Source organism: Lactuca serriola, chromosome 8 (assembly GCF_051521515.1).
Source record: "Lactuca serriola cultivar US96UC23 chromosome 8, Lser_US96UC23_V15, whole genome shotgun sequence".
Taxonomy (NCBI): domain Eukaryota; kingdom Viridiplantae; phylum Streptophyta; class Magnoliopsida; order Asterales; family Asteraceae; genus Lactuca; species Lactuca serriola.
This window is the reverse complement of record NC_136415.1, coordinates 123,573,452-123,585,247: the sequence shown is the minus strand read 5'-3', so window position 1 is coordinate 123,585,247 and position 11,796 is coordinate 123,573,452.

The window sequence follows — 11,796 nt, the reverse complement described above, 5'->3', positions numbered from 1 at the left end:
TTATAAACACATGATTATATGATTTTTTTTTTACAATTTGTCTCTCTAAAGGAAAAGGAAGAAGATCAAATGAAGAAGAAAGAACAAAAAGAAGATCTAAGTCAAAACACGACAAAGGTATAATTCAATCACATATAATTGTAATATGTATTTAAAATCACATAATTATCAATTATTACTTGATTCTCAATTAATATATGATTATTATTTTCATAACAACTGAAAAGAAAACTGAGTCAAGAAAGAGAAAAGCCATATCTTCAAAAAGTAAAGATCAACTACTTGATGAAAATGAAGAAGATTCCAATTCTGAAACAAAAGAGATAAAGAAAAGAAAGAAGAAAATAATAAAGAAGCATTTTGATACAATTAGAAACAGGTATAACTTTGTGATTAATAACTTTATATAAAAAAATAATTTTATTAAATCATATCTGATATAATAATAACTTTATTAAATCACATATGATTAATATCTTTTATGTATGAAAAAAAATGAATATACAAATAAGATAATATATTTAATAATGTATGGTTCAACACCATGTGATTAATATCTTTTATATACGAAAATATCAATCACATGTGATTAAACAAAAAATTATTAAGTCATATATGATTCAAAAATCAATCATCTGTGATTATCATAACATATGAGTTATATTCATTATGTGATATATTTGATGATAGATGTACACCTGGAGCTTTGTTGTCCGTTATACAAGGCTTCAATGAAGTACAAAAAAAATTGTATTAGAGAGATGGGTTTTGGGGGAATACTAAATATGAAGATGATAGAGGTCCCAGGGGCCTTAAGCTGTTTTGTGCTTAACAATTTTAACTCAGATACAAGGAAGATAGTTCTTACAAAAGGAGTTATTGATGTGACCAAAGAATCCGTTAAAGAAATTCTTGGATTCCCTTTGGGAAAAAAACAATTTTCAAGACTCCCGTTTAGAACAACAGAAGATAAATCTTATGAAGACTAGACAAATCAATTTGATGACAAGAAGATGATTAGACTTCAGGATATCAAGATGAAAATTATTTCAACGAACAAGGCAGATATGAATTTCAAGATGAATTGCATAACTTTGTTGATCAACTCACTGATTGAATCAAGTTCTTCAGGGAAAGCAAACACCAACCCACTGAATTACATAACAAGCAACACCAAAATTGAAAACATTGACTGGTGTTCTTATCTGATAGATTTTTTGGTTAAAAACAAATACTCTTTTGATCCATCAAATCAAACAAGCAATTTTAATGGACCATCTGCTTATTTGGTGGTATGTTTAATATGTTTTATGCTATTTAAATATCTTTAAAAATCATATATGATTTAAATGTCAAATTATTAAATCATACATGATTAGTATAATTTGTTACAAAATTAATAATTTCTCTCTCTCTCTCTCGCTCTCTCTCTCTCTCTCTCTCTTTTTTTTTTCTTTTTTGCAGTTGCTTTATCTAGACAGAATCAAATCTGATGTACTAAAGGTTGAAAGAACACGTCCAGTTATCTGCTATTGGACTTCAGTGAAAATAAAAATGAGAGAAACATTTGAAAAGGAAGAGCTTGGTGATTTTGGAACAGGAGATTTCAATGATGAGTATGTTGATGAAGAACTGAATCAGAAGGTACATATAATTACAACAATTATATGAAAACTCATTATTATTTACTAATATTTTACATGCTACGTTATATATATTAATATATATTTTAATTCATTGATTATGTAGGCTTATGAGCATCTGGTTATGAATAAGCATATGGAGTTGGATATACTGATTGAAGATGGAATGAAGAAATTCGTAGAAAATATAACTTTGAATCAATTGAAAATTAGATATGATGCAATTTTTAAAGATAAAAGTGAAGATAATCAAGAAACAAATGGGAATGATCATGTTTAACATGAAAATATTGAAGGAGGTAAGTGTACTTAAAAAAATCTATATAAAGTCACATGTAATTAATTAAATACATATATTAAATTATAAAATGACAATACTGAATCATATATGATTGTTAAAAAGAAACTTCTTACAATCACATGTGATTAACAAACAATTTTTATTATATGCAAATCACATGTGATTAACTACACGGTTTTTAATATATCCAGATGCTGACAAAGATCAAAATGATAATAATGATAAAGGTTTTTACAACGCCAATTTGCATGATGAAGTTCTTGACAATGAAAAGGATGGTAATAATAATGTTGAAGGAGAAGGTAAACAACAATATTTATTAATAAATTAATCAAATGTAATTATAATTATGTAGAAACATATGATTATATTCACAGATTATTAATAATTCTTTTAATTGTATTCAGATTTGGAGGTGATGAATATAGAAGGGAAGGATGCTAAGAAAGTAGAAGGAACAACTGGTGAACAACAACAAAGAGATGGAGAAGGTAAATATAAATATATTGAAAATTACAATATAATATATTTGTACATATAATAATCATATATGATTACATCTCTTTTAATCACATGTGATTATATTCAGATAACAATACAAATATATTTCTACAATATTTTTTTTAATTATATTCAGGTGTGGAGGCTAAAAAGATGGAAGGGAAGAATACAAGTGAAGAAAAACAAAACGTTCAAGAAATAGGTAAATATGTTATGATCGAATGTTATTAAAATCAAATAATCACATATGATTATAATAACATATGACTACATATGTTATGATCATATGTGATTAAAATCACATAATCACATATGATTGCATAAGTTATTAATTTTTTTTAATTATATTCAGGTGTGGAGGCTAAGATTAATATTGCTGGGAATAATGCAGGTGAAGAAGAAGAGAATGTTCAGGAAAGAGGTAAATATGAGTATCACATTTGATCACTACTACAATCACATGTGATTAACAAACAATTTTTATTATATGCAAGTCACATGTGATTAACTACAAGTTTTTATTATATCCAGAATGTTTTGTTTTTCTTCACCTGCATTCTTCCCATCCAACTTCTTAGCCTCCACACCTGAATATAATTAAAAAAATATATTGTAGAAATATATTTGTATTGTTATCTGAATATAATCACATGTGATTAAAAGAGATGTAATCATAGATGATTATTATATGAGTATCACATCTGATTTCTAAATTCATCTGAATCATATTATTATTATAAAAATCTTTATATAATCACATGTGATTAATCACATATTTTATTTATATACAGGTTTGGGCGAAAATGTAGATGAAGGAGATACAGGAGAAGGAAAAGTTGGTGGTAAGGAACATCATGTTGCTGGAAAATTTGAAAGTGATCATATGTTATTAAATTTCTTTTTCTTTAATTATATTCAGGTGTGGAGCCTAATAAGCTGGATGGGACGAATACAGATTGTGAAAAACAAAACGTTCAAGAAATAGGTAATGATCGAATGTTATTAAAATCAAATAATCACATATGATTACATATGTTATGATCATATGTGATTAATATCACATAATCACATATGATTGCATAAGTTATTAATTTTTTTTAAACTATATTCAGGTGTGGAGGCTAAGAAATATGAAAATGATAATAATGATCAAGGTTTGGATAACATGAATTTGCATGAAGGAGAAGGTGAACAAATATATATATATATATATATATATATATATATATATATATATATATATATATATATATATATATATTCAGAAAGTAATCAAATGTAATTATAATTTATTATATGTAAATCACATGTGATTAACCACAAAGTTTTTATTATATGCAGATGGTGAACAAGATGAAAATGGTCATAATGATAAAGGTGATGTGACTAAATATGATTATAATCACATATGATTACATATTTAATAATCATATTATGTTATTAACAATTTTTTAATTATATTTAGATGTGGATTCTAAGAAGCAGGATGGGAAGAATGCAGGTGAAGAAAATCAAAATGTTCAAGAAATAGGTAAACATGAGTATCACATCTGATTTGTAAATTCATCTGAATTATATTATTATTATTATAAAAATCTTTATATAATCACATGTGATTAAATCACATATTTTTATTTATATACAGGTTTTGGCGCAAATGTACATGAAGGAGATACAGGAGAAGTTGAAGTTGGTGTTAAGGAACAACATGTTGCTGGGAAATTTGAAAGTGGTCATAATGATAAAGGTGATGTGACTACATATGATTATAATCACATATGATTACATATGTTATGATCATATTATGTTGTTAACATTTTTTTTAATTATGTTCAGATGTGGATGCTAAGAAGCAGGATGGGAAGAATGTAGGCGAAGAAAATCAAAATGTTCAAGAAATAGGTAAACATAAGTATCACATCTGATTTGTAAATTCATCTGAATTATATTATTATTATTATAAAAATCTTTATATAATCACATCAGGAGAAGTTGAAGTTGGTGTTAAGGAACAACCTGTTGCTGGGAAATTTGAAAGTGGTCATAATGATAAAGGTGATGTGACTACATATGATTACATATGTTATGATCATATTATGTTATTAACAATTTTTTTAATAATATTCAGGTGTGGAGGCTAAGAAGCTGGATGGGAAGAATGCAGGTGAAGAAAAACAAAATGTTTAAGAATATATTTCTAAGTTACAATATAATTAAATTTGTAATAATTGCATGTTATTACATACGTTATAATCACATGTGATTATAAATGTTACAAACACTTGTTATTACATAACTTACAATAACATGTGATTATAATCACACACACACACACACACACATATATATATATATATATATATTTATATAATTATGAAAAAAAATATTTGTGATAACTAACATAATTTACTTATATGCAAAATTAATCGGAACAAATGTTATTCTAGAACAAGGTACCAATCATATTTATCTGACAAAAATATTGTATTGAATGACAATTACTTTTTATGTATATGTATTAATTAATCTAAATTCTATTGTATGTAATTTGAAGAATTTAAAAATCTTTTGATGTAATTGATTAGATATTATAAAACTATTCCTTAATAATTGTCTATAATTGTTGCTATCTTTAGTAAAAACATATCAATTTTCATCTATAATCACATGTGATTACATGATTATAACCACAAATAATTAAATGATTGAAATCACTAATTAAATATATACAAAAATTCTTCATTGAAAAAAATTTGTTACTATATAATCACAAGTGATTATTGTAACTATATATTAATCAAATGTAAATAAATATCTACAAAAACTCTTCATTTAACAACATTTGTTCCTATATAATCACAAGTGATTATTCTACTAACTTATTTTGTTTATCTGATTTTTGAAGATGTTATTCAAAGTATTTCTAAAAACACATCATTATTTAACAGTACCAAAATGTTAAATGATGATGAATTCAACTCTCATTATGAAAAAATATGAAAGAATACCATGATAGAAAAGAAGAGAGTATGATGCCCTCATTTGATCTCAATATAAGTCAGATCACACCTCCAGAGAAGACAGAGGTAAATATTATTTTGTTTGTTTGTACAATATCATATCTTTATGAATGTAATCACATATGATTTTATTATTTCTTAAAGGTACAATAAAAAAATAAAGACCAACCCAAAGATAAAAATAACAGAAAAGCTGTCTGAGCATACAGAAAAGCAAAATCCAACTCAGGAACCTCGACAATAAAGAAAGAAGAAGCCAGTTGAAGTTAAGAGATCTCCATATAAAGCGAGAGCAATTTGCTTGAAAACAAAATTAACAAAAAGAAGAAGAAATGCTTGGTGAATGGCTTTTAAATTTGCAAGGAAGTGAATAGTAAGTTAACATTAACATTAACATACTTGTTTATAAATTAGCATTTACAAAAATAAATATTAACATACTTGTTTAATAATTAGTAAATCACATGTGATTGAAAATATGAATATTATAATCATATTAACATACTTCATTAAATCACATGTGATTATACTCATCTATATAATAATATGAAATAACAATTGCTTTTTCTTTTTATATTTACAGTGATCAGCTGTTATTCACAACAAACAAAAGAGTGGCATTCCGATATGTCTTTGAAAGCTTGTTTCCCGGAGAATATCTATTTTCAGATGTCATAGACTCATGTCTGAGCTACTCAACTACAATGAGAAGGACCGAGACATTAATAATTCTCCATACAGAGTTTCCTTGTCTGTCCAAATGACTGTAAGTAAAACATATATGATTCTAACACTAAATTAATATCATGTATATTATCTATTTAACTTCACATATGATTATACACTAAAAATCACAAATCATTTAACATTTAGAAAAAATATATTGAGGATGAGCAACTTACTAAAACAAAAAAGGATGACAAAAAGAAAAGAATTGACAAAAAACTAAAACAACAAATGGAAAAAGAGGCAGAGGAGAGAGAAAAGGAGAAAGATGAGATAACAATTGCTTTTTCTTTTTATATTTACAAGCACCCCGCCTTTACCCTCATATGAAAATGAAGTGCCGTGTTGAGAATTACCATATGGACCATAGCGATTCTGATTTGTGTGGAAACATAATGACGTCACTAAATAACAAGTAGTCGTCCCACTTATTGAAGTTAAATATTCATCAGGATAGTCAATGCAAATCTGCAAAAAACGAAAAGTGTAGTCCATAATGTGCATGGACATATACGATGAAATGCATCAAGTCATATTCAGATAAGAGCGGTTACCATGTCCGTTCGTTCACCACTCTGGCGACCAAAAAAGGACTTTTGTCGTGCACCTGTGCTACTGTCGCTTTGGAATTCAATGCCATCAATACACATTCCATGTAAAATACGAATTTTTTTAATAAACCCATCCGGTATATAAATACAGTGATCAGCTGTTATTCACAACAAACAAAAGAGTGGCATTCCGATATGTCTTTGAAAGCTTGTTTCCCGGAGAATATCTATTTTCAGATGTCATAGACTCATGTCTGAGCTACTCAACTACAATGAGAAGGACCGAGACATTAATAATTCTCCATACAGAGTTTCCTTGTCTGTCCAAATGACTGTAAGTAAAACATATATGATTCTAACACTAAATTAATATCATGTATATTATCTATTTAACTTCACATATGATTATACACTAAAAATCACAAATCATTTAACATTTAGAAAAAATATATTGAGGATGAGCAACTTACTAAAACAAAAAAGGATGACAAAAAGAAAAGAATTGACAAAAAACTAAAACAACAAATGGAAAAAGAGGCAGAGGAGAGAGAAAAGGAGAAAGATGAGAATAGATACAATCTATTCAAAAAATATTTTGTAGATTGGTTGAATGCAGATGAAGAAAAAATAAAATTGAAAGGTGTTGATATGGTAAGTTTTTTTTTAAAAAAAAATCTTATTATTCTTATTATAGTGTATATCCTTCCTAAATATGACAATACATATTTGAATGCAGATATTTTTCCCTACTTGCCGGCAAGAACACATGTTTGTATTTGTTTTTAACATAAAAAATGCAAGCATTGTAATACTGGACATCAACATCTCAGCAGCAACAATAAAAAATAAGTACATGCCTGTACTCAAAAATCCAGTAAGTAATCACATGTGATTATCTAAAACGTTATTTCATGATTCTAATCACAAATTATTTATTCACATCTGATTATATTAATGTAAATAACATTTTTTATATGTTTAATTGTATCTGACCAACTTTATATATATTTTTATAATTTTTAGAAAAAATACTTCTTGAGATATCTCCATGAGATAAATCACCCACGATGTCATGCCCTTGAAGATCCAAGTATCAAACCACAAGTACCACATCTACTATATAAAACTAAAGATAACAAAACAGATTGTGGGATATTTGTGATGAGATATATGGAAACATATATGGGTGAAACAGATTACAAAACTGGATTCCCGAAAGAAGGAACTCAAGATGCGTTGTTGGACTGGGTGGGAACAAAATATGCTCATGCATTAATATGTTCTGAAATAAATTTGCTGAAGGATGACATCATGGAAGTTGTGCACGAGTACAACAAACAAAACAAAGAGAAGAGACAAAGTGATGAAAGAAAAGCTTGCAAAGAAATACAAAAAAGGTTGAATGATTGCCTAAATGGTTGATTCATTGAAGGCAAAATGGTGAATGGGAAAATGAAGATGCATGTGCTGAAACTGAAGGTGAAGATGGGTAATTTCTTTATGGTGAATGGGAAAATCAAGATGCAAGTGAAGCCGAATGTGAATATGGATAATTTCTTTGTTGATTTATTAAGACAATATTATTTTTTAATTAGATTTTTGGGTCTTTTATTACTCTACAAAACAAATGTATATTTTTATGATATGTGGTTATAATCACATACGAGTTTTTAATATCATTTGATTAAATTCATTATAATTCATACTATAATTAACATATGAAACAGAATCACACATGATTTAAATCTATTCATGTTAAAAAATCATATATGATTATATTACTTTACAAAACAAATGAATCATGATTCAAAAAATCATATATGATTATATTCATGATAATTTATGCTGGAAATAACATAATGCGATTACAATATTCAAATCACATATGATTATCATATTACAAATATGATATTATAAGATCCGTTATCAATATTCAAATCACATATGATTAAAAAAATATGATTATCATAATGTGATTACAATATTCAAATCACATATGATTATCATATTACAATATTTAAATCACATATGATTATCATATTACATATGATTATCATATTATAAAATATGATTTAAATATGAGCATATTAAAAAACAAATCACATATTACAAATCATTTATAATAGAATAAAACATATGAATTTACACATGTTATCAATAGTGTATCAATCACATATGATTATCATCTGTAATATATGAATACAAAAATACAAATCAATTGTTATAATGTGATTGTCAAATAAAATATTGTAAATAATCACATGTGATTATCATTCACAAAAAGAAAAATCAGATTCACGTTCAATATGTTCACATTCAGATTACAAAAATCACATGTGATTATGTTTTTAAAAAAAAATATGATATTATAAAATCAAATGTGATTATGCATAAAAATAAACATAGATATTAGAAAATCACATGCGATTAAAATCTTTTAATCACATGCGATTAAAAATCAGATTCACGTTCAATATGTTCACATTCACATTACAAAAATCACATGTGATTATGTTTTTAAAAAATATGATATTATAAAATCAAATGTGATTATGCATAAAAATAAACATAGATATTAGAAAATCACATGCAATTAAAATCTTTTATTAACAGTTTATACTTAAATATTATAAAAACAAATAGCATGTGTAAAAATTTTAGAATCAAAGATAATTATAAAAAGACAACCAAAAAATTGATATTATAAAAATCAGATTCACATTCAATATGTTCACATTCACATTACAAAAATCACATGTGATTAAGTATTAAAAAAATATGATATTATAAAAATCAAATGTAATTACAAAAATCACATGTGATTATGCATAAAAAAACATAAATATTATAAAATCACATGCGATTAAAATCTTTTATTAACAGTTTATATACTTAACTATTATAGAAACAAATAACATGTGTAAAAATTTTAGAATCACATATAATTATAAAAAGACAAAAAAAATTCAACGTGGAAAAATAAATTGAATCACATATGATTATAATATGTTATGAATGTCATATACTTAAAAAATTGAAAACTAATAAAAAGTCTATACATCAATTTTGAGCATTAAATCTACTAGGACAAGTACGCCTGTTGTGTGGTTCTCTTTTACCACATAGTGAGCATTTTCTGGTCTTCGTTTGAGCTTGCATAACTGCTTTTTCAACTTCACCAATAAGTCTCTTCTTTCGTGATCCTTTATTATTTTGAACATCTGGAACAAAAATCTCAACTTCTTTTGGAATGGTAACATTATAAAGTTTCTCAAGGACATCAAAATTTGTAATTGGCTTTTCACTTGAAGAATTACTTTTCAACTCATCCAATAAAAGTTTTGTTTTTTCAACAAAACATGCTAACTTATGCTTATTATCTCTCACAATATCTAAAGCAGTTTCAACATTCAAAAATACCTCATCAACCATTTTAGTAACTTCTTCATCCTCTTCATCAAAACGGTCTCTTGATAGCTGATAATTTGAAGATATTACATCCTTTGTCCATCGCCTAAGAATATATTGTTCTGGTATTTCATCAAGATTTTTATCCATCAATACTCTAAAAGCATGTTTGCAAAGGATACCAAAACGATTCAAGTGTCCACAGGTGCAACTCACTTCTTTTTCATCACACTTTAGTTTCACCTGAAAAATGAAGAATCACATGTGATTACACATTAATCACAACTGATTATAAAAATAAAAATCATAGTATTGTTTAATCACATGTGATTAACAACTTTTATATACACAAAAAATACCAATCACATATGATTACACACATGAAAACAATATACACATTAGTGACATATAAACATTATCTTTATAATCACATGTGATTAATCATAACATTATCATATATAAAAAAATATAAATGATATAAATAAAAAAATAAAATACCTTATATGTTGCTTTTACTTCGTGTTTTTGGTTCTTGTGAATAAATTTAAAAATTTCCCATCCATCTCCCTCGCCTAAATCTTTAACATCACAAAACCAACCTCTTTTAAAAATCTCCTTTTGAACTTTAAAAAAAACCTTGCTAGTATACAACTTTGTTGCATGTTTTTCTATCATACGTGGTGACCTCCAAGAATAATTTGCTCCCTTGGTTTTACGATCAAGTTCACGTTGTCTATATCTTTGTTTTTTAATAGCAGCGGTGTAATTCATCATGAAATTCAAAAAGAAATTTTCGGTTTCTGAATATGAATTGAAAAATGAATTGATACTCTCAGATCTTGAAGTTGTCTTCATCAACCCACACCTTGGAAAATCACTGAAATGTGTAGGTACCCATGCTTCCTTATTTTCAAAAATATCTTTAAACCATTTCTCATCTTCAAGATTAAATTCCTTCATCAATAGTTCCCAACTCCTCTAAAAAAATATGACGCTTGATATAAATGTCCCAAACAAGTTTGTTGAACCTTTTCTTGAAATCCGTGTTTTTACGAAATTCCACAGATAGCTATAATAATCACATGTGATTCACAGATTATAAATTAATGTTAAAAATATAAACATAAAACTCACATAACTTTAAATGCTTTAATAATATGTGATTATAAAATATAATCACATATGATTTGGAATAATCATGTGTGATTATATTCATAATCATTTATGATAGAATAAACAAATAATCATTTAGACAATCACATGTGATTACAATATTGAAAACAAAATCAAATCTGATTTAAATCAATTCGCATTAGAAAACAAAATCACATATGATTCAAATCTGTTCAAATATGTGATTACAAAAAGAAAATCACATATGATTAATATTTTCAAATTATAAAAATAATATCTGATTAGAAAAAATCTTATTTAGATTAAAAAAATTCACACGTGATTTATCACAACTGATTATGAATATAAAAATATGTGCTATGTAAAATCACATGGGATTTCAAAAAAAAATGTACCTTTTTGGCAGCTTCTTCATGATATGCCACATACACAATCTATGCTTGGATTGATAGAAAACAGAATCAACTACTTGCTTTATTGCTGCATCTTGATCAGTCAAAACAAGTAATGGT